General features: G+C 50.5%; 1 long non-coding RNA gene across 3 annotated transcripts in view; it reads right to left on the reverse strand.

The window, feature by feature from the left end:
- LOC141412473 (uncharacterized) overlaps positions 1–25,019 on the reverse strand; it is a 56,663-nt gene that overhangs the window by 26,526 nt on the left and 5,118 nt on the right. The window lies entirely within an intron of this gene.

Here is a 25,019-nt window from a genome sequence, read left to right on the forward strand (position 1 = left end):
CTCCCCAGGCTCATGGAGTCCCCAGCAGTACCCACCCGGCTCTTCACACTGGTGATGGCCAAGCGAGTCCTTAGCCTCCCAACCTGATCTGTTGTCTAATGATGAGAGGTTGGTATTTTTTCTAGTAAGCCTTCAACTGATTAGATGAAGCCCACCCACACTCTGGAGGGAATCTGCTTTACTCAAAATTTACTGACCTAAACTTTACTGACCTTCTGCTGTATTTTGGGTCTTGAGTGTTCCGCGTGTGTTAAAGACTTGGTCTCCAGGATGGTGAGATTGGGAGGCAGTGGAACTCTGTCTCCTGCAGTTTGCATCCCCAGGGCTGGCCTTTTTGTGCTTGTCCTTGCCCTGTCATGGGTCTGGCATGAAAGAGAAGGGTGACATAGCCCAATGTCCCCTACCGTCCATCCCTTAACTTTTCGACTCCCTGGGGCATGGAGCTTGGCCTCTTCTCTGCTCAGCTCAGGCCCACCAGGCCTGCTTTTCTGAATGTTCCTGACAGCACCGACCTTGGTTTCTGAGCTATGGTGCCTCACCCCACCCGCCTTGCAGGTGACCAGCACTCCTGCCCAGACTTGGATGAGCTGTCTCTCTTTATTTCCTTCCCAGCAGGGAGCTTCTCAGCCCTTCATCCCTGCTGGCCTCCTGCCTGGCTGCCATCCCTCTGCCCTTTTTATAACTCTGCTGAAAACCAAAGCCTCTACATTGTTTTTTCTTCAAGCTCAAAGACCTGGGAAGGGACAAGTGAACTGGAGCTACTCACTGACACTTTTTTCTTTTTTCTTTTTTTTCTTTTTCAGATCAAGCCTGAAAAGGAAGTGTCTGGAAACTTCCAAAAGCATCTAGAAAAAATGAGTATTGTCAAGCCCTGCAGGAGACTCCAAATAAGTAAAGGAAACAGATTCCCATTCCTCATTTAGTAAAAAAATCACACTACAAGACAGCCCCCATCTTCCCATCTCATTTTCCACACACTCCCCCCCCCATCTTAGTTCAGGCACCAGACTTTGAGGGATTCCAATTTCATGCAATCTGGCTGAAGCAAACTTGTGTCCCTCTACCCCAAGGGTCAACTGTCCCAGTGTTAGGAAAGACTGAGATGTCCGATCCTGGGTTTCCCCAAAGCAGACACCAGACAAGGCTTGTGCAGGTCAGTTACTGTGGGGACACCACAATCAGGACAGGACGGTGAAGTGGAGGAGAGGCGGGAAATCCAGTACCAGGATGCAGCAGAGTTGAGCCTCCCAGGGGCCTTGCCTGGGGAGCATTGACCCATTAGCCCCTGTCCCCCAGCGCTCCCAGGGGTGCCCCCCACTTGCAGTTGGCCTGAGTCTGGGCTCGCAGGGCATCTCTGAGAGGAACACCAAGGTCTCAGGCAGGAAGCCACAGGTGTGCGCCCTGCTGTCTGGTTATACCTGCAGAGCGCTCAAGCCCGGAGGCAGGGAGGACAACAGATCTGGCTGCCACAGAATTGCGGAGGTGAGAGGCGAGGCTGCTCACCTGCAAAGGACCAGGCCACGAGAGGAGAGAGGGTGGATTGTAGCAGGCAACACTCCAAAGAGTGCCCCCAAACAAGGAGGGTACTGAACTGTCTGGGCAATCCAGTCAGAGGTATTTGTTGGAAAAATTCTGGGTTCCTCAATCAGAGATCTGTGTTCAAGTCTCGGCTCAGCTGGGTGACTTTCCTCTCTAATCTGTTTCCTTATCTACAAATGACAATGACAGCAGCAATGATAGCCATGCCCTTGTCAGGTGAGTATTGTGAGGATGACTGAGATATTTCTCTTTTTTTGGTAGTACTGGGGTTTGAACTCAGGGCCTCACACTTGCTAGGCAGGCCCTCTGCCGCTTGAGCCATGCCGCCAGCCAGAGACATTTCATGGGATTCACTTGAAGCACAAAAGAAGCACACAGATGGGGCTCTGCCACGCCATTCTCGCGTAGGAAGCCCGGTCAGAGACTGCTCCATCTGGCAGGACCCATGGTTACGATTGGAGCTGCCCTACGGTCTGGCCCAGCCTCTCCCAGCCCAGCCATGCCCCCTCTCCCCACTAGCCAGACAGCTATTCCTCTGTGGTGAGACTCTGGGTCTCTACCGACCTGGTAACAGAGACTGGATAAGCTGGGACTCACAACGGACCCTAGAAGTCCTTGTCACGTTAGATAGAACTAGCTCATGGAAACAGCTTCTGACCTCCCTGGAGGGTCTTGGGTGTTCATGGGTCCCCAGGTTTGGCTTCCACAGGCCCTGCCTGTCCTTTCCTCTCTGCCCTCTCTCCAACATTGGCTCTAACTGCCCCTCCCAGAGCTGCAGACTGCACTCCTGACTCGCTATAGGCAGAACCAGTCAGCTCCAGCCACATACAAATATATACCCCTCCTTCATTCATTTAACAAACATTTATAGAGTGCCAGCTGTATACCCAGTTCTGTGCTGGGTCCCAGAGCCTCCCCAGTAAAAGTGAGCAGAGCAGATGTGGTCCTTCCCCACACTTGTGATGAAGACCTTAGCATCACAAGCAACCCAACTTAAAGAATAAAAATAACAGGCAAAGCATTTGAACTGGCAAAAGAAGACCAGGCACACCTGCTCTACCAGCTACAATTAAAAACCAGCGGTCTCCAGTGTTGTCAGGGAAGTGGCCAGAGTGGGTGCCCACAGCTGCTGATGGGAGCGTGAAATGATAGTCACGTGGGAAAAGAGTTCTCCGGCTTCTTAAAACATCAATCAATACACACTGACCACAGGTGACCCAGCCACCCCACTCAAAAGAGAAAAGCTCCCACGGAGACCTGCCACTGCCGCGCGTGCCACAGCGCTATCTGGAAAGCCCAAACCAGAAACCCGCCCAGACAGCGCCACAGCGAGAGACTGCGCAAATCGTGATCTGTAGGTGCACGACACGGGACCGAGCTCACAATGGCGGAGGAGAATCTCGAGATAACTGCGCCCGGGAAAAAGCCCAGGAGCAGCTGCACTGTGGGATATTTCACGATATACTGAATTCTAGAAAATGCAAACCAAAATTGGACCAATTGTTAACTGATGGCAGCGGGAGAGCGTGGAGGAGAGCAGAGGGAGGGCAGTCATAGGACAACATTTAGGAAAGATGGGTTTGTTCACAATCCTGATGGGGTTGATGGTTTCATGAGGAAATGTGTGTTTCTCAACTTAACACATTTTCAAAAATGAGCCGGGTGCTGGTGCCTCTCCCTGTAATCCCAGCTACTCAGGAGGATCATGGTTCAAAGCCAACCCAGGCAAATAGTCTGCAAGACCCCCTATCTTGAAAAAACCCATCACTAAAAAAAAAAAAAAAAGCGCTAGTGGAGTGGCTCAAGGTGTAGGTCCTGAGTTCAAACCCCAGTACCACACACACACAAAATTATAACAGCACTCAGGAGGCTGAGGCAGGACGATGAAGAGGAAGAGGGAGGGAAGGGAGGGAGGGAGGGAAAGGAGAAAATTAGAACAGCACAACAAACCATTTCACTCTCATTGAAATTGAAGAGTTACAGGTGAGATGTGACAGACACTGAGAACTTCCAGCAGGAGAGGTGGACTCCATGCAAGGACCAAGGGTGGCCAGGGCAGGGGAGGGTGAGTGGGAGGGGCCTGGAGGAGCCTGAGGGGACTGACACATGGACCCTCTGCCTGGTCTCCCCCAGATGCTGGGGTGCAGGCTTCCCCCAGGTTCCTCCATCGCTCTGACTCCTTTGGGAACCGTTTGCTTCCCTGTCTTGGGAAGAGCACCATGGGAGCTCCCTTAGGGTCAGAGCGCAGAGGTCACAGGGGGGCTGAGGAAGCTTCCCACAGAGGTGACACCTGAGCTGAGGTTCGAGGGGTCAGGTAAGGAAAGGAGGGCAAACGCACAACTAAGAGACCAGGCTGGGCTAAGCCCAGGTGAGGGTCTGCGGTGTACAAGCCTGGGTGGCGGCTTCTTACAGAAACGCTCCTTGAACACAAGTCTGCAGGAGCAGGTGAGCTGCAGTGCAAGGAAACAGCCCTCTAGAGAGTGTGAGTCGGGGGGGGGGAGGGGTTATGTGGCGGTGGAGGCGGTGATGATGGCCACAGAGCTCAGTGGTCACAGTCTGGCCTGTCAATCAGACGACCTGGGTTCAAATCCTGCCTCCATTCCTTTTAGCCATTGGACCTTGTGAACATCACTAAATGTCCCCGTGCCTCCATCTGTAAGTGCAGATGAGGACAGTGCCTGTGGCATGGCACCACTGTGAGGATTGCAACCCAACCGACCATCTGCTAAAAGCTCCTGCCTTATCATTTAGCCAAGGTGGAACTTGGAGCCCCCAACCCATTCCGTTCCTCAAATGGCTGTCTGAGAGCCTGAGCAACGCTCACTGGGCTCCAGGTACTGCTGATCCTGTTTGCTCCATAAGGAAACCAGAGTGACCTTGAAAGCAAAGGGCACAAGGAAGAGCCACTCAAGCACTCCGGAAGCAGCAAAAGGGAAGTGCTGGTACATGAAAGGGGGACGTTTGGCCAGGTCCCACAGGCTACGTTTTGGGTGGCAGCAACGCGAAGGGTTGTCTTCAAGGTAAGGGAGCTCCCCACCACTTGTGCTTCTCATCACTGCAGGGAAGAGGGAAGCTGGAAGGCCCGCACTGAGTGGCTGGAATTGCCATGGAAGTTCCAATGAACCACTGCACTGGACTGTGTGGTAAAAATGCCCCAGAGGGTAAGATGGAAAAAGAAAACAAGAATACCAGGAGATGAGTCCAAAAAAGGAACCATGAAATTGCCATTAAGTCTCCTCCCTTTGAATTAGGAATTGGTCATTATAGAAATGCAAGGAATGACAGATAGCCCTATCAGTCATTTTCACTTTAGTATAAATTAGATACACTGATCATTTTCTCCATGACAGCTGACCGATGATGGGAGAGTATAGAAGATACCAAATAAGGAGAGAGAAGGACATAGAAAATAAAATGGGAAGAGCTGTGAGATAACCTCCATTAATTTCAATTTTGCCAAGAAATAGCCCCGACAGTAACCTGAGAAGAGAAAAATAGTTATTGGAAAATTTTGCCATCCCTTATTCATTCAGCAAGCAACTACAGAGTGCCAGCTATGTACTGCATTGTGTGCAGGACACTGGAGACTCTACATGAATCAGACATAGATCTGGCCAGTGAACAAGACAGGGGAACCACGGGCATAAACCCACATGCTCAGAACCATGGTCAATTACCTGTGCCCCAGCTCACTGCTCCCCCTCTGCAGGAGGCCTAGCCACTGACCTCCTCTCCTTCCCTCTGCTCCCTTCCCAGGGCAAAAGATGGATGGAGACTGTCATGGTGAGCGCCTGTCTGGAGCTCTGGACCAGTGGATAATTATACTGTGAAAGAAACCATCTGCTTCAAGTCCCTTGAGTCTCGGGCAGGCCAGGACAGCAGGACTCCAGGCCATGCAGGCGGCTCTCACCCGGGAGCCCTACGTGGCCCGGATTTGAAGTCTCCAGCCCTGGAGGACAGGGGAGGTGGCAGACCTGGGAGAGATGAGAGCAAGGAGAACACAAGCCTTCCTTTCTCCAGAAGGACAAACTGAAGCCCAGAGGAAGGCGGGGATGGGGCTAAGGCCCCCAGTAAGACACTGTCTTACTGGAGCCAGTTCATGAGGAAAAGCTGCTGTGTGTTGAGTCCTTCCTCTGCTCACGAGCAGACCTGGTCTTACCTAGGTGAGCGCTAAGGTCAGTATCGTCTCCAGGGCACAGATGAGCCAGAGGTTATGTCGCCTTCCCACGGCCACACAGCTATGAAGTGGAGGCAGCTTTGCACTCGGGTCTGTCTGAATTCACAGCCCTGTTCTTCCTCTCCCATGAGGCAGCCCCAAGGACATGGGTTCCAGGGCCGGTCTGCTGGCTGGGTTCACATGCCAGCTCTGTCTCTTACAGGGTAGGTAATCATTGCCTTTCTGATTCTCAGCTACCCTCCCTTTAAAATGGGAATAACAGAACCCAGCTCATGGACTTGTTGTGAAGACAAAGTGAGGTGAAGCGTGTAAATGGCTTGCGCCTGTGCCCAGTGCAGGCACAGCCTTGATAAATGTTAGCTATTCTTGTTACAGCCCACTCCAGCCGTCCCCTCTCCACCCAGAACAAAGGCTCTGTCCTAATCACCACCACTAACTCAGCCTGTCACCCCCCTGCCTCACCTCCCCGACTGACCGCCCTTCCCACTCAGACTCCTGCCCCAGGGCCTTTGCTGTGTTGCTCCCTCTACCTGAAACACGGTCCCCAGACGCTAGCATGTCCCCTCCTTCAGGCACCTGCTCCAACGTCATCTCAGAGGCAAGCCTGCCCTGGCATCTCTTCCCCACTTGGCTTTCTCTCTGGCACTCATTGCCAGCAGACACACAGAGTTTGCTCATCTTGTTAGTTATTACTGCTATTGTCTGTCACCTTTCTCCTCACACTGGAAAATGGCCTGATGGCAGGGATTAGTCCTGTTCTCAGCTGTGTCTCCAGCCCTGAAACATTGCCTGACACAAAATCAGGAAATGAGAGTTGAATGAATGAATGAGCGAATGACAACTGTTGGCCTCGGCCAGCAGAGTCTCCTGTCCTACACCTGCACCTGTGGAGCGGGGTTGGGGGCTTCCGCTGGAGAGGGGCAGGCAGCTGGGAGTCCATGACCCCATCCTCACCAATATCGTGCTTGTAAGCAAGAGAGTCATGAACCAGCTCTGTGAGCTGTATATTAACCACTCCCATTTCACACACGGGGAAACTGAGGCTCGGGTGTTTGATGTCTCCGCTCCTAAGCCCCACCCCCTCCTACATGAGTGTCACAGGCCTCTGGGTCTGACGAGAGGATGCAGCCACCAGCACCAGGCATCTGGAAGGCAGTTTGAGCAGGGAAGGAGACAGGGGAAGGTGTGGAGGTGGAGCAGGACAGTCTGTTCTGGGGTCAGGAGGACAGACCTTTTAAGATGGAGCAGAAGAAAGTGAAATCAGGGAAATGCAGTGATGGGTGCAGAGCCAGGCTTTGACTTTTCCTCCAGGCACTGGTTAGCCAGCGAGGGTGTGTGAGCCCCACAAGTAGCCGCCTGGGACTTGCCCGGGACAAACCAGCAAGGGGCTGAACCAGAGCTCCACAAGGGTCTGGGATGGAGGCAGTAAGAGCCAAAAAGAGGTCACAGGGAGAGGCAGAGGCCCGGCCTTCGAGGATTGACAAGGACAGGGATGGGGGGGATAATGGGGGTGAGACCTCGGGCTTCAAATGCCTCAGACAAAAACCAGAAATCAGTTTTGCCACCTATTGAAACTGTCCCCAGCAAAGATGACTGGGACCAGGGTGACACAGGCCTCCCATTTAGGAAGCAGTTAGCATCAGCCAGGCTGAAGGGAGCACCGGGCACATGACACAGGTCTCGTTCAAGGCTCACCGCCACCCCGTGCAGAGGGGACAGGTTTGTGAAGAGTGTGCGACATTTTGTTAAGTCTTCCTGGGCAAGTTTACAGGCAATGACTTTCAGTAAATGTACCCAGTCATACAAGCGTCACCACCAATCAGTCTTAGAACCTTCTCACCGCCCTGCTCCCAGCCCTGCCTGACCTTCATAACTATGGAGTCCCAGAGCACCTGGTGTCTGGGACTCGCTTCCCTCATGCAGCATGTGACTGTCAGTAGTTTATTCCTTTTTGTAGCTGAATAGAATTTCACTGGATGGGGGCCTTGCATGATGGGTCATGCCTGTAATCTCAGTCACTTGGGAGGGAGGGAGGAGGATCTCAACCTTAGACCAATCCCAGGCAAAACTGCAAGACCCCACCTAAACACAACTAAAAGCAAAAAGGCTGGGGACATGGCTCAAGTGGTAGAGCGTCTGCAGGTACCGGGCCCCAAGTTCAAACCCCAGTACTGCCAGAGAGAGAGGTGGGGGAGGGAGAGAGAGAGAGAGAATTCCATTGTATGTATCTACCATATTTTGTTTATCCATTTGCAAGTCAAATGTACATTTATGCTGTGTTCAACTTGGAGCTATTATGAATATGTTCCTGTGAACATATGTGTCCATATCTCCTGTAATGGGGAAAGTTTAATGTTTACCTTTTTAAGAAAATTGCAGGGCCAGGTGTGGTGGTGCATACCTGTAATTCCAGCACTTCAGAGGAGAGGAGAGGGGGAAGGGATGGAAGGGGGGGGAAGGAAGGAAGGAAGGAAGAAGGAAGGAAGGAAGAGTGCAAAGGTATTGTACCATTTTTCGAGACAACACTGGTGCTCAGACAGGTCAGTGGAGTGGCAGTGTGCCGGGTCAGTCCAGTGAGGAAACAGATCACCTGAACACAAGTCATGGGCTGTGTACACCCGTGAATGGCCCGGGAGTCCCTTGGTAGGCCTCATTTTCACAAATGATCCTCCCACGGACCTGTCTGTGGGGGCGTGGGAGGACGCCACCATTAGCATGTCTTCCTGTCTGTTAAGTGCTGCTTCTCTCGCTCCACTACACCGTGAATTCCCTGGCCTTGGCGATGGCTCAATTCCCAAATCCCTTTCTCTAAATGATCTCCAGCCTCCAGCCTGGAAGGGGAGGAAGGTGGAGACAGAAGAGGTGCAGAGGGCCTGGGAGAGGGCCCAGGATGGGCTGGTTCACTCCTCCCTGCTGGCCCAGCCTGGCCCTGCCCCGGCCTGTGCTCAGCTCAGTTCCCTTCAGCTGGAGTTCTCTGGTTCTACTCTGGCCCAGGCACTGTGCCGAGCACTTCCAGAGAGCTGGTCCCTGGTCTCCGGGGAGCTCGAAGCCTGCTTGGCAAGTGTGTTTGCCATGGCACACCAGAGAGGTGCTGTGTGGCAGACACCAAGTGACCCAGAAGCCAGAGCAGGGGAAGACCAATTCCTGCCATGGTTGTGGGAAAGGCTTCCTGGAGGAGGTGAATCCATAGAAAGGAGGGCTTCCGGGCAGAAGGCCCAGCACGAGCAAAGGTGTGAGGGTGGGGGGTGTCGGAGGGAACCCCAGGTACCTCCCTTCACCTGGAAGTCGAAGACCTAGATCATAGCAACTCAAACGCGGACGGGGCTGCTTAGTGCCCAACAGATGAAACTTCATCGCCAGTTGGAGGGGCGATGAGGTGGGGCCCTGCATCTTGTCCAAATCTGAGAAAACTGCTGCTGTCTGAGAATACAGGCCCAGTATTGCTAGGGCTTTGAATTTTACAATGCAACCGGAAAATCCAAATATTGATGTGAAATGCTCAGGTTTGGCAATGGCATAAATGCACTTCAATATCTGTCACCTCATCTGTGACCCAGACCTTGCTCAGGGGCGTCCAGTTTGCCAGGGCCGGATGTGCGCGCCCAGCCTCTCTTGGCCTTTGCTCCAGGACAAACTCGGGGCTCGAGCTATCCTCTTGCTCAAAGGGGATTGGCTGGCGGCGAGAGCCAATCAGGACACAGAAGCCGGGAGGGGGCGGAGCCCGTGAGGAAAGGGGAGGAGAGCTGAGCGAGCTGCAGTCATCAAACCCCATCAGCAGCCAGTGTATGGGATTGACGGATTTTAATTACATCTCATTCTAATCTTTAACATTTATCTGAAAAGTGACGGGGGCGGGCAGGAGGGCGGGTCACGCGCGTGCTCAGCCCCAAGATTGCCATACGTCTAATTAGAAGTTTTCTCCCTCTTGATCACCTAAAGTCAAATTCATTTACTCTGCTCGAATTGAGGGTTTAATTGGATTCTTGTTTTCCTCCTCCTGTCTTCTCTCCTTCTCTGTAGACTTCCAAAGGGCCTCTCCCCGTGCAGGAGGCAGGCCACAGCGTCTCATTAGCACAGCCAGCTTCCCTTTGAGGACTCCCCTTAGGGATGTGCATACTGGCCTGCCCAGCTCACACGGATTATGGAAGCCACCATGATTTAGGGCCAAGCTGTGATGTCTGATGGGCACCGAGGCTGGCCCCAGACGAAGGAGGGCTTCTGGGCACCACTCACAGGCCTGCAGAGTCCCTCCACCCCTCCCAGCTAGGCCAGGAGGTACCCCATCCTTCAATCCAGGGTTCAGCAGAATGGGTTTAATATTCCGGTTCTGAGCACAGCAGTTAGAGGCCAAGCCACCTACATCTGAGGATATTGTGGAGTTACTAAAGCCACTAATCCTTTTGCCAGGTAATGAGATTTCTCCCCTTTTTTGTCACCCCCCTCTCTGCCTATCAATAAATGGCAAATGCAGCAGCCAGAGATGGTAAGAGAAAGGTAGACAGCAGGGAGGCCATAATCACCCATGGGAAAGGTTTCTCTTCCTGTCAGACACTTTGAGGATTAAGGGAGAGGAGGAAGCACAGACACAGGTCACAAGTCCTGGCTCCCTGGCAGGGGCCAGAGAAAGGGTATTGTAAGGCAGAGACAGAGCCAGCTTGGAACTCAGTGCCCCTGTGACCTTGGAGATGCCACTCAGGCACGTGGGGTGAGCCTCGGTTTCCCTATCTGTACCATAAGGTTGGTATAACAGTCAATATCTGATATGTTGGAAGGCCCTGCATGCAGTAAACAACCCGATGCATTTGTTGTTTTAAGCCCCTCAAGCAAGGCACACTGTATACAGTAAGTGCTTAATAAATACAGGTCAAGCATCCCTAATCCAAAAATCTAAAATCCAAAACTTTTTGAGAGCTGACCCATACCTGGATGACCCACACACCATGAAATGTCACTGTGTGCACAAAATAATTTAAACTATTGCATACGCCAAGCTATGCAAGGCGTATAGGAAACATAAGCTCAAAATCTATTCTTGGGCCCCATCCCCCAAGATATCTCATTATGTATCTGCAATATACCAGAATTTGAAAAAAAAAATCTGAAATCTAAAACACCCTGGTTCCACACTTTTCTGATGAGGGAAACTCAGCGTGGAGTAATCATTACTCTGAGACCTTGAGTGAGTGAGCGAACTCCTCTGGGCCTCAGGCCTCCTTCTCTGTATAATGGGGACAATGACTGATCCTGCTCCTCCTTTAGAGCTATTGGGGAAAAAGGAACCCTCTTACACTGCTGGTGGGAATGTAGACTAGTACAACCACTCTGGAAAAAAATTTGGAGGCTACTTAAAAAGCTAGATATCGATCTACCATTTGATCCAGCAATACCACTCTTGGGGATATACCCAAAAGACTGTGACACAGGTTACTCCAGAGGCACCTGCACACCCATGTTTATTGCGGCACTATTCACAATAGCCAAGTTATGGAAACAGCCAAGATGCCCCACCGCTGACGAATGGATTAAGAAAATGTGGTATCTATACACAATGGAATTCTATGCAGCTATGAAGAAGAACGAAATGTTATTCGCTGGTAAATGGATGGAATTGGAGAACATCATTCTGAGTGAGGTTAGCCTGGCCCAAAAGACCAAAAATCGTATGTTCTCCCTCATATGTGGACATTAGATCAAGGGCAAACACAACAATGGGATTGGACTATGAGCACATGATAAAAGCGAGAGCACACAAGGAAGGGGTGAGGATAGGTAAAACACCTAAAAAACTAGCTAGCATTTGTTGCCCTTAACGCAGAGAAACTAAAGCAGATACCTTAAAAGCAACTGAGGCCAATAGGAAAAGGGGAACAGGTACTAGAGAAAAGGTGAGATCAAAAAGAATTAACCTAGAAGGTAACACCCACGCACAGGAAATCAATGTGAGTCAATGCCCTGTATAGCTATCCTTATCTCAACCAGCAAAAACCCTTGTTCCTTCCTATTATTGCTTATACTCTCTCTACAACAAAATTAGAAATAAGGGCAAAATAGTTTCTGCTGGGTATTGAGGGAGGGGGAGAGGGAGGGGCGGAGTGGGTGGTAAGGGAGGGGGTGGGGGCAGGGGGGAGAAATGACCCAAGCTTTGTATGCACATATGAATAATAAAAGAAAAAGGGGAAAAAAAAGGACATGAGTTAATTCTAGCAGCCCTCTGAGTCTGGGCAAGTTGCTTACCTTCTCTGGGTCTCAGCTCTCTCTTCTGAAAATTATAAATAAAAGATGAAAAACTCACACCATCTGTCAAAGCTACCTCTCAAGGCTGTTGTGATAATTAAATGAGATAGTGTTGATAAAAGCAGGTGATCTGTAAGTACTCTGCAAGTGTTTACTGTTACTATCACTCCACTAGAAGGCAATTAGTTGGTAAATAAAGGAAAAACTCGAGTGTTTATCTGCCTTCCTATACAAACTGTACCACAGGGTATACTCAAATTGGAGATGAGGGGACGTTCCTCTATTTAGAAGTATTCCAGCTAACAAATGAGGAAGAGCTGATAGCGTTAGAACCTCACTATTTTGCAAACCCGAATGGATTAATGGATGTTGGTACTGAACCACTGACACCCCACCCTGGACACACAGGCACGCGGGCCCTCCTGATGGAAACACGCACCCCTATTAGCTTGTCTTACTACAAAAGCCCAAACTGGATCTGATCAAGCCCCCAAAATGAACTGTCAGTTTACAAGAAATACAGAGGACAGCGGAGTGAATTAGAAGTCACCAAGGAGATCTAATCAGCTAATCTATTCTGTGGTAAAACATGGCTCTAGCATCGGATTTCTTCAAGAAAGGAAATTTTTTAAGAGAGATAGAGATTACAGATTGAAAGAGACTTAGACATATCACCAGTCTCATCGGGATCCCTGTTCAAACAGAGTAAAACATGAGTACAATTGGGACACGTAGGAAACAACTGGTCAGTAGATAGCTGGTGAGACTCGGGACTTACTCATTTTTAGTGGGCACCAGTATTGGCGTCTTGGACAAATGATAGGAAAGGGTGCTGGATAAGTACAGATGAAACTGATGGTGAGGCAGGCTAGGGTAGGGACAGTCTGGGATGGGACTGCTCTCCCTCTTGACTCAAGAGCTCCTCCCCCTAGCCCACAGGTGAGAGGAGCCAGGTGATGATGTATTCTCTCCCCAGCTCCAAGTTCAAGATGATATAAAAATGTACCAAAAGACTCCAGCCCTTCTTTTTCTCGTGCCTCACGTGGTAGAACAGGTGACTCAATCAATAAAGGTAAATAAAGCTGTTCTGCCACACCCCATCCACACGTTCTGCTCGTATTCTTCCACCCAGAACACAGGACCAAGATCTTCTGGAAATATGGTTTGCCAATAACAACGGCAGCTGGGGTTTAAATCGGAATGATACTGGAGGTGGGAATGAAACAAGGTTGATGCCTGCTGAAGTTGTGGTAACTGTGTGGGCGAGAGTTACTATCCTCTCTACTTTGTGTGCATTTGTGTAACAGGTTCTTAGAAACTGCTTTTGCTGAAAAGCACTGACTCCTTACTTGACCCATGAGTTAACTAAAAACCAGAGAAAAGCTTGCAAGTGGTAGAGCGCCTGCCTAGCAAGTGTGAAGCCCTGAGTCCAAACCCCAGAACCACCAAAATGAGAGAGAGATTGGAGCTTGGCATCCCTGCCTCCATTTGTATCTGTCTTTGTCTGAGCCATTCTCTCTGCAGCCACCGTGGAATCCAGGAAGGACAGGATTGACAAATAACATCTTCACCACATGAGCTGAAACCAACTATTCCCCAGGACAGGATCAGCAGACCCTCACGGGACAGACCACCCTCAAATGAGGACAGTCACCTGTGATGATGGGGCTGCCGTCCCCTCTGAAGTCTTGGTAAGTGACTCCCTTAGGGTGCCCATGGTTACAGTCTCCAGGATCACGTAAGGGTCAGAATCACCTCATGGTCATTTTATGTCAATCTTTAGGGCCTTTCTTTTCTGTCTCTTTCAGATCCCACCCCCGGGGCTTCTTAGTGGAAGAAGGGATGGTCAGGGAAAGCTTCCTGGAAGAGGTGTCTAGAGAGGAGGAAGAGGGGCACTCCACTAGCTCTCAGCCATCACAGATCAGTGACAAGGGCCTAGCTGATACCAGGAATATTTGGTGTCTAGGGAGCCCCAGGGGCTACATTTGAAGCCAAGCTAAAACCTTGAGTAAAGGTGAAGTTTGATTTCCTCGTGACAATGCCAAGTTCAGTGGCTCCCCAGTGCCCGCAAGAGAAAGTCAAGTGCTTGCCTGCGGTTTAGAGGGATGTCAGCCTTATACCAGCTGGATTAACAAGATAGGGAGGAGGAGGGTCAGGAAGGGAGGGAAGCCCCTTAGCCAGCTGTTGACGCAGACCTGCATTTCTCCAAGGGTGCTCAGAGGAACCCCAATCCTTCAAGACCCTCCATAAAAAAAGTGGCACCATGGACCAAAGCGTGGAGCAAGCTGCATTGGCTCTTCTTGGAGTCACAATTTTCATCAGCATATAAAGCTCCTGAGAAGTCCCAGCAGATGGGCCACTTACATTGTGTGCACCCTAGCACTTAGTCTTAAAACGCTTCTCTGTTTTGGGCAGGAGTCCTGCCGTTTTCCAGGCCTTTCTGCCCCAGGCCTAACTTCTGATCTCTTGCCCTAACTCCCATCTTATTTACCCCTCAGTCCCCTAGGCCACAGTCCTGCTTTGAGCCATCACCTCTCCTAGGTGAGGCCCAGCTAGACAGCCCCAAGCCCCTGCACACCCACTCACCTTTAGCTGCCCAAGCTGGGATCCCTGCTACTCGGAGGCTCAGGAGTGAGGCCCCAGCCAGCACCAGCACCACAAGCTTCTGCATGGTGGACTTTAATGTGGATGAAGCACGGATGTCAGATGGAACACCAGGGCCAGAGGCCTCCCTGCCCCCTTCCAAGACTGCTGGAGCATCTGGGACTGAAATGCTAGCACAGACTTTGTGCCACATCAGATGCTCCATGGTTGATCCCTGGTGAGGGCTCTGTCCCCCAGCTTGGGCACTGCAGCTAGGTTCCCTGGTCCACCTGAGCAGGAAAATCCACCACTTGCCAACACCAACCTGGGTTACTAGAGAAGGGGAAGGGGACCCTCCCTAGCCCCCTTGCTAGCCAGGAGCTGCTCGTATCGAGGTAGGAGGCTCCAGGTGGAATCCCCCCACTCCGCCCCTCCCTACACAGCACTCATTTGAAAGTTTTGCCTTGAGCAACTGCCCTGTGTCACTCTGGGGAGACACAGCAAGCCCACACCTGGCACACATGATTTTTTTCTTTTTTTACAAAATTGAGATCAGGTAACACATCTTATGTTATTCTTAGAACACTTAATCTGTTTTTTTTTTCCTGGTTCTAGGATTTGAACTCAGGGCCTAGCACTTCCTAGGTAAGTGCTTTACCACTTAGGCCTCACTCCCATATTCTTAATTAGGAACATATTCCAACACCATAGACACTTTTTCTACAATTTTTCTGTTTGCTGATTGTCCTCTCTTCCAAAATCAAAGAAACCCACAGTTGTGCATTTCAGCAGTCCCCTCTCGCTGGATATCTAGGTGACTCCACCTATTTCCCTGAGCATCCTGCACTAAACCCTAGTGCTCACCTCCGATGCTTTCCTCAGGGCCAGCTCCTCAGGTCAAAGCTGGGGTTCCAACCCAGGCAGGAAAAGGAGGGGGTGGCTCCACTCCCTGTTTTGATTCTTTGGTGCTGGGCAACACTAAGCGGGTCCCAGAGACCCCAGCACACTCCCTCCTCCTCTCCACAGGCTTCCTTGAGACCTGCACATTTCAGAGTTAGTGGATTGTTGTGGCAGCTTTGACATACTCACCAAGTCCTTCTTGTGGATTCAGGCACACCCACGCAAAAGCTGCGGGTGGTTTGATGGTCCACACCTCAAGCTGATTGAGATCTGTAGCAAATTGCTCCTCTCTCTGAGCTCTAGGTTTCCCTCAGAGCAGTGAATGAGATGGAGGGTCCCAAGGTCCCTTTCTCCCCCATCCACGGTATGGCGGGTGGGCTGTAAGTGCTGGACCATTGCAAAGTGCTGGGCTCTGAAGTCCAGCAGCCTCTGCTTGATTTGCCATATACTAACCATGTGGTTAGTGTCACAGCTTTCTTGAGCTCTCTGGGCCTCAGTCTCCTCTTCTTTATAATGGGATAACAATGACCCTGCAAGTGTATGGCCTTATAAATGAGGTTATCTAAGCCTGGCTCAGATCACAGGATTCTCAATAAATCTGTTTCCATTATGATGACAAGACATCATTGTTTTGGATTCGCCAGCTTATCGACCCACACTTACACTGTTCCTGTTTTTATCAACGAGGTACTAGGCTCAGAGAGTGTGGGACTTGTCACTTGGGGGCATGGCCAGGTAGGAGGTGTGGCCAGCTTGTCCATGCCTCTGATTCCCAGCCCAGCACTGTCTAGAAGACTGACCCCCAGAGGGTGGCCACAGCAGCTTGGGGACGGCGTGGGGAGGAAGGGGGGATCCCTATGGTTCTCCAACCTTGGTCTCCTGATGCCCCACAGAGAAGCCTCATTCACAGGGTGAGCAGGACAGGGCAAAGGAGAGGGAAGCACCCTCCCGTGCTCACCAGGTGGCCAGAAAACCATGCGGGTGCTACAGAGCTAAAAAGCCAGTGATGAGTATCCTGTGTTGGAGGAGGAGGAGGAGGAGAAGGAGAAGAAGGAAATTTACCTCCCTGAGCAGAGGGGTGGAGCCCACCTGGTGTCCAGGAATGGCTTAGGAGCAGAGGTGGTAGGACAAGTGGCTCAATGCCCAGGTGGTGTGGGTGGCCTTCACTTGGGGCAAAACAGCAGGTCTGGCCCCCCAGAGACTCAAGCCTGCCTGAAACCTCTAGGCTCTTGGAAGCTCTACTCTGGGGTCCCCACATTCTGGGGTCAGGGAATTGCTGGGGTCCCTTCCCAGCTGGCCTGCTCTGGGATCCTCCAGATCTGCTTGAGAGGAACAGTATTACAAGGACAGCCCTCTCCAGTACCTAACAGGCAACCACCCTCCCCATCCCCTTGCCTCCCCCAGCCCACAACACTTCATCTGGTAGGGGACTTGGACCATCCTACAGTTTCTAAATCTTGAGCTTTTCACATACATCTTACCACCACCGCCACCACACACACACACACACACAAATAGAGGTTTCAGTTTTGATACCCAAAAGGCAACAGCAGACATCTGACTTCTACTGGGTCACCTCCCCCCACCACCACCACCAGCAGTGAATGTCAGAGCACAAGTGTCCTATAAAAGAAGAGGAAATGCCAGGAAAGGAAGAATGATTCATAGTGCAAAATGAAAACCATCTGGCCATATAATTTTACATTTATTCTTATGATCAATTAATCTGTCTCCCCAGACCATAAATTCCATTAGGGCAGGACCCATCTGACTTAGCGTACTGTCCTGCCTCCTGTGTCTAAGGTACTACCCGACACAGGGGGAATGAAGATGAGCTGGAGGAGGAAGTCACAGCCATTCACCTTCCCCAGGCCTTCTGGGGGTGGTCAGAAAGGACCCTCGCTCAAGCCAGAGAAACGAGGTGGAACCAAGTCAGTTGTGGCCAAGCTGGGCTCTTTGAAGTCACATAGGTGAATCTTGTTTTCATGATTTTAAAAAGTCTAATAAAGTCAACCCATCCGTCCCAAGGGGTTGAATGCCCAAGCTCACAAAGATGGCAGCCTCTCTGATTATGCTCAAGGTCATAACAACTGTCCAGGGACCCTGCTTGCCAACAGGGAACCCCACAGACCCCAGCTTAATTCCAGATCGCATTCCCAGGATGGCCACGTGAAGGCCATTGGCCGCCCTGCACGCGTGGACTGTGGCAGACAGCACGCTGTGTGGGGTCACCTAGTGAGCCAAGTGAGCTGAGATGGCTTGGGATAAGGTTTGGGGACTCCAACTTCACACATGCTTAGAGTTCCTCCCAGAAGCCAGCTCCACAAGGTACACATGTCCTTACCACTTTCTTCCAGATCAAGAAGTTTTCCAAGCCCAGGCAGGACCCCAGGTACTGCAACTGGGGAGGCTCCAGAGAAGTCTCCAAAAGGCGCAAGATCTCTTCCTAACCCTTGGGTCCTGAGTTTGTGAAGTTGCAAAAAAATAATTTTAGGACACATCAAAGTAGAGATCAAAAAAGTTTATGAATAAAACAAAGCAAAGGAAAGATGGCTAGTACACCCCCAGACATGGGTGTGGACACATCTGGTAACAGGTACACTGAGTGTGCTAATGTCAGAGGTACTTGCGGTGGAAAGTGGATTCGGGTTGACTTAAATTTGCCTTGGGATAAGTGCTCCCTTTTGTTCTGAACTCCTGGTATAGTTAATCATTCTTGCTGCTACACTTCAGCAATTGGGCCCAGAGATATCAAAGTTGGTCTGTTTATTAAATTGGGGTCATCATGACATCAATGTCTGGGCATCTTTAAACAAAGGATGGCTTCTGCGAAATGCTCTCTCCAAGACAGATGTCCTACCTTAAAATGATTTCTTCCTTTGCAAATTCCTTTGTGCTCAAAGGACTCATTTTACCAAATGTTTTCTCTCCCCAGGATAAGTGTCTTTCTTTAACATATATCTGCTCCATTTCCAGAGTGCACTAATTATCTGGACAGCGAGAAAGGTCAGAGGGAGAGAGCTTTTACTCCTTTTTCCTTTTTTTTTTTTTAAAAAAGAAAAACTCTGTGTTGCAGCTTAGTGAAGGGTTATGAAGTTCAAAGCAAAGAAAATTGTGTCTGTGTGCTTTTCATCACGCCATTCATCAATAGCGTTTCTCTCTGCATTCCTGGCTGCTGTCTCCCATGCCTCGTTTTTCCTGATCTACCCTGCCTCATGAGGACACCCCATCCCTTTGCTCCTTTCTTCCTTTCTCTCTCTCTCTCTCTCTCTCTCTCTCTCTCTCTCTCTCTCGCTTTTCGGTGCTCTAGAAATTGAATTCAGGGCGTCAGGCTTACCAAGCAAGCAGCTACACCACTTGAACCATTCTCCCAGTCTTTTTGCTGTTAGTTTGTTTTTCTGTTAGGGTCTTACCCTTTTGTCCCAGCTGGCCTTAGACCTTGATCCTCCTACCTCAGTCTCCTGAGCAGCTGGGATTACAGGCCTGCATCGCCACACGTGTCCCCTGCTCATTTCATTTCAATCTTCAAAGCAATCCTTTGAGGGAAGCATAACATAATGCTCTTTTTACAGATGAGGAAACTGAGGCTCGGAGAGGTTGCAATAGACTGTTGTGGTGATGGCCCTACCCCATCGCTCATGCCACAACTTGGGTGGAGCCCTCCAGGCTGGCTCAACCTTGGTCATGGACTAGACTTCTGCCAATGAGAAAGGACCCAGCCCACCGTCTGCAGAGATTTGTGAAGTGGTTGTGCACTGCATCTGCTCTCTGGCTCCCTCTGCAATCCTTCCCCGGGTGTGAACAGGCCCACCCTCACTGCTGGAGGCCCACACACCACACGGAGGTCTCCTGCTTCCAGCCATCCTGGGCCAGGCCAGATTAGCCAGCCGGGCCCAAGAGAATCCACCCACTATGGCAGACCAATGAGCGAGGCCAAGATCACCCGAGCCTTGCTCAGACTTGGACAGCTCAGCTGAGCCCCCTGAAGCTACAGACTCCCCCAGATTGTTGGCAGCGTAAATGCTTGCAGTTTCAAACCACTGGGTTGTGAGTGTCTGCTACACAGCAAAGGTGCCCAACATAGAGGTGAAGTCCCTTGGCCAAGTTTGCACAACAAGGCTAAGATTCACATGCAAACTTTCTGGCCAAGAAACACGCTTCTTTTCACTGCAGGCCCTCACGAGCCCATGAATCGACCAAGACCAAAGCTCAGAGATGTCAAGGGAGCATCTAAGGTCATACAGCTACTCAGAGCTAGCTCAAATTCTCTAATTCCACATTCCTGCTGTTCCCCCCCCCCCCCCCCGTGCTGCACGAAGGCTGGAAGGGCCAGAGCCAGGGCACTGGTTGATGAAGCAGCCTGTTGTTTTGTGCCTCTGAGGTCCCCAACACACCTCTTGGTCTCTCACAAAAGACTTGACCTTGTCCCTCCTGCCGTGAGGTTCTCAGACAGACCAGGTGGCTTCCTCCACCAGGGAGCCAGGGCTGCTGACCTGACCCTGCCTGCCTCCCTCCTCCTCCCTTCCCTGCCCAGCAAGAGCTGTCAGTTGTCTTGAATGCAAGATGTGATGGGGAAGGAAGGTAGCTGAGGTCCCAGCATGAACCAAGCAGACTGTGGACCTGGAGAAATGGCTGCCCAGACAGACTAGAGCCCTTTCACCTGACGCCCAGGGTGAGAGAGGAGCCAGCGCAGACCTGAGGCCACCATGAGACACCAGGGAGGCAAGTCACCCGTTGAAGGGCTGCAGGTAGAATTGTAAGGCCGTGGGGAGGAGCGGCATATGCAGGTGCTCCTCGGGAGTTACTGCCCGAGAAACACTGTCAGCTGAAAGTAGTGTAAGTTGAGAACATGTTAGACCCTTACCCCATCAAACACCACAGCTTAGCCCAGCCCTCCCTAACCAAGCTCAGACTTACATTAGACTACCATTAGGTAAGATCAGCTATCACAAAGTCTATTTTACGATAAAGTGCTGGTTTTCATGTGTAAGTGGTTGAATTCTGCTCTGAGAGAGGGAAACAGTGGTCGTCCAGTATGCTTTTGTGCACAGTGAGAAAACGCCACCAGGGCTTCTTGTCAGCCATAAACACCCTGTCCTTAGATGTGACAAGTGAACGCTGAGAGTCAGCTGTCCAGCACCCATGATGCTCCATCTCTGAATGAAATCCCATGAATCCCACTCCTCAGAGATCAAAGGGCTCCTAAGAGGGCCCCTGGCCCAAATGGCCTGATTTTACAAGGAAGGAAATTAGGACCCAGAGAGAAGGGCTGCACCCAGATACTGATGGCCAGAGCTTGACTAGGTCTCCTCCCTTGGGGTCTTTCTACTCCATCATCCAATCACAGCTCATCCTGCATGCACCCCATTCACCTGCATTGGGGGAGGTGGATCAGACAGTCTGCCCCCTGCTTCCTTCTGGGCCAGTGGGCTCCCCTTGTGAGTAATGTCATGCTGCAGGCCACGGGAGAAGACCAAGCCTTCCAAGAGGCTCCTATGAAGTATCCGTGTGCAACAGAATGTAAAGTCCTACCAGTGATCCATGAAGGAGACCCCAAAGATTCAGGAGCCCTATGAGGTCCCTCCAGTCACAACAGCTGCCCCTGTCCTGACTGGGGTCACCCCAGGCTTTGCCCCAGCCCCAGCCATCAGAGGAGGGCTAAACTTCTCCATGTTCCAAAGTTCATCTCAGAAGGTTCAAAGGCGTGCTTTCCCCTGTGGGTGTCCCAGGTGTCTCTGGCCCTGTCAGTCTTAGCACTCCATCTTTCCAGAGGCTGCTGGGTCATCTGCTCCCTAGGGGAGGAGAGCCCAGGGATTAGTTTGGGCCTTTCTTTGGAACTGTCTTCAGAGACATCTGCCACCCTCTCGCCAAAGGCAGAACCCAGCTCCTCGCTCACCTCACCTTTCCCAGGTACACTGACAGCCCAGGCCAGCCCAAAAGATGCCCCCCTCAACACCCACACTCCAAGCTCTGCCAGTGGGGCAGGGTGGCAGCCAGGCCCAGGGAAGACAAAGCAGACCACGTTCTATGGGCCAGCAAGTGAGGATAACCAGCTTGCTGGCCAGCTGGAATGACCTCAGGGCAGGGCATTCCAGCCTCAGTTCCTCCCCTGTACAGCAAGGATCAATATGCCTTCATCTCAGATCTGGACAGAGCCTTTCTCTCTAGGTCCTAATTTCCCTACTTGTAAAATCAGGCCATTTGGGTCAAGGCCCTCGTAGGAGCCCTTTGAGCTCTGAGCGGGATTTATGGAGTTTCATTCAGAGATGGAGAGTCACCTTGCTTAAGAAGTGTCCCAAAGAGGCATGGTCCTCACTTTTACACAGAGGCCTGGAGGGAACACCTGCCACTTCCCTTGGGCCTGAAAATCACCTTGGCCCTGACCTCTCCCTGCACCTCTGACCCAGGCTTTGTCACGTCACTATGTGCTGGTGCCTGCCTGGTTTGGTTTTTTAGCTGTCATTTTGTCTATTTTGTTTTATTTCTTACTTTGATTTTATTTATAAACACATGCCTTCCCACTGAGCAACACCCCCAGCTTGTCTATTCTTTGAATAAGAAATCTATATTCTTGGGACAAAACTCAAAAGGCACAGGGAAAAGTAAGCCCCCTCTTTCCTCTCTCCTGGTCACCTGTTTGCCTCTCTAGAGGTAGCCATTGCTCCCAGACTCTGGTGATGTAGTGATCAGGGATTGTCTCCACTTTCATAAGCAAAATACCTGTGTATTTACATAGTTGTTTAATTTTACATCACTAACAGTATCTTATACACAATTTTCTGCCCTCTGCTCTTTTCTCATCCTATAGTCTTTCTTGGTGATGTTCCAGAAAATAAGGACAGCTGCGCTTTTCTTCTTCCTGCCTGTGTAATATTCCACCTCCTGGCACACTACTTACTTACCAGTTTCCTATTCACGGGCTCTTGTGCTGTCTCCCATCAAGTTACGACAAATAGTGCCAAAATAAATCATCCTACCACCTATCCATAAATTCCAAGTTGCTAAATCTCAAAGAATTCAAGTGTTTGTCATCTCAGCAGATAATATTCAACTGCTCCCCCACCACCAAGGCAGCGACAGCATAGTTGAGAGTGCCTCAATCCCATGGATAAAAACGGTGTCTTCTGCTTATTTCTAATTTGCATTTTCTTCATTATGAGAGAGAATGAGTAACTTTGCATATGCTTAAAAAACATTTATAGTTTCTTTCCTACAAACTGCCCATTCCTAGCTTTTCCCCACCTATCTTGCTGGATGGCTTTGCTTTTCTTAGTGATTTGGGGGGGCTCTTTAAATATTAAGTAGTTTAGCCTTTGTGATATGAGCTTTGAGTATTTTCCCTGGATTTTTATTTGTCTTTTGACTATTTATGGGTATTTACTTCTATGCAGGTTTTTTTAATTTCATCAAGTTTGCTGATCTGAATTTTGTGCAGTTTCAAGGTTTAGATCATAGCCAGTGTTTTAAACCTTGATCCACAGTGACTCCCATGTTGAGGTCTGGCTGGGCTTTCTTCCATTGTTTGACTCACGGCTGATGCTGGCACTTGCCATCAGCCTTCAGCCTCCTCTGCAGAGCTCCGTCTGGCTATGATCAGACACTTGCTCCCTCCTCTCCAACCTCCATCTGCCCTGCCCTGCAGTTTGGTCCTTGGCTTCCTGCCCTGTCTCCCAATGCCCAGCTTCTTCCTGGCCTGCCACAAAGCCCTTGTCCCCAACTGCCCCTCCAGGTGCAGCAGGGCCCTGCTCCTTCCTTCTCTATCTCCTCCTCCCCACTTCTGCTGGTCACATGGCTCCAGCTCAGCCTCCTCACTCCTTCTAGAACACATCTACATACAGCACCTTCAGGATCTGACTTCTGAGCCGCTGTGGGAATTTGGGGGGCCCAGATTTGATGCCATGGGTACACGGGGAAGGGAGGGGGAGCAGGCCAAAGGGGAGGCAGAAATGAAATGAGTTTTCTTAAACCCTCCACTCATCCTTCACAGCAACTTAGCTGAATTTCTATCTTTATTAATCAAATAACAAGTTCAATTAATTACCTTAAATTGCTTTAATTGAATCTAGAATGAGAGCATGGGCAAAAATCCCAGGAAGTAATGAACCCAATCATCTTCAGCATCTGGAGTAAAAATGATCTTTAATTTTGATTTGGGTGCAAAAGTCATGTGACAACAGTCAGCCTCTGTCCTCCCTGAGGGCCGTGTCACCACCACGTGGGTGCAAACCCTCCCCCACCCCCACAAGTGTTCTCTCAGCAGAAGCTCACCTGCCACTTGGACGACCCTGCAGTGGCCCCAGAAGAGGGCCACTTGGTATCTGCCAGGCTTTTGGTATCTGGGCACATGCTCGCTCTGTGCCATTAGTTCTGCTGTTCCCTGGGAAGGGCCTTTCCCAGCCTTTCCAGTTGCTGTATACATGCCTGTAATCTCAGCTACTGGGAGGCAGATTAAGGAGCGTCATAGCCTGAGTCCAGCTGGGCTACAAATGTGAAACCCTATCTGAAAAACTAAAGAAAAAAGGACTAGAGGTGTGGCTCAGGTGGTACAGTGCTTGCCTAGCAAGCTCAAGGCCCTGAGTTTCAAACTCCCGTACTGCCAAAGGAAAGCTGACCCACCATGGTTGGTATTATCTTTCAGTAGCCAGGGAAATGTGGAACTGGCTGGTGTGGTGTGTGTGTGTGTGTGTGTGTGGTGTTAGGAGCTAGGCATTTATTCTCTGGATATTAGAGATGAGGAAACAGAGTTCAGAGAAGTGAAGCGCCTTGCCCAAGATCACACAGTTGGCAGCTAGAAGGCCACTTCGGACCCTAGGCCTGTCCCAGATCCCTTCCTGGCCCTAACTGGGTATTGATGATCTAACATTTCTCTTAAAACCCATCTTCCAGTGTTTCTTCATTCCTGAGCCACCAGTCCCATGGGCCCACATACCTGCTCCCTCCACACCCTCTACCTTCTCTGACTCCACACACCCCAGCCCCAGCCTGTCTCCATCCTGGGTGTGACCATCCATCCTGATCTGCAGATTCATGTCTTCCCAAGAAAAAAGGATGCTAAGACAGCCAAGATCACCTGGGTCTTCAATTCTTATGATGATTATTAATTTAAATTGCTATTTGTTTATTTGTCTTCCCCTCCACTGCCAGATCTTGGTGGTATTCCTCTCATTGTGCATTCATACTCAGACACCTACAATGGCTCCCTATTGCCTATGGACTCAAGTTCAAACACAGCTTCTTAACTTCTGAGAGCCTCCAAAACTTGAGTTAGGAAACTTGCCCAACACACACTGTGCCCTTAAAAAATGTACTTAAGTTTTTCAAATCTTTACTTTCTCCACTGTAAAGCGGACATAGCAACCCTAACTTGCAAGACTGTGCTGAGGATACAAGAAGAAGAATCTTGGGAAGGTTGGCCTCATAGAAGCCCATAGGAGGTGTGGACGACTCCACCCAGCCCACAGCCCTCCAGCAGCCCTCCAGGGTTGCCTCCTACCAGGGTGCGGCACACACACTCCACTCTAGGAGTGTCTGGAGCTACATCTCTCTAGGTGTTCTCTGTGTCCTACCTGCACACCTGCGTTCATGC

This window comes from Castor canadensis, chromosome 1 (assembly GCF_047511655.1).
Source record: "Castor canadensis chromosome 1, mCasCan1.hap1v2, whole genome shotgun sequence".
Classification (NCBI taxonomy): Eukaryota; Metazoa; Chordata; class Mammalia; order Rodentia; family Castoridae; genus Castor; species Castor canadensis.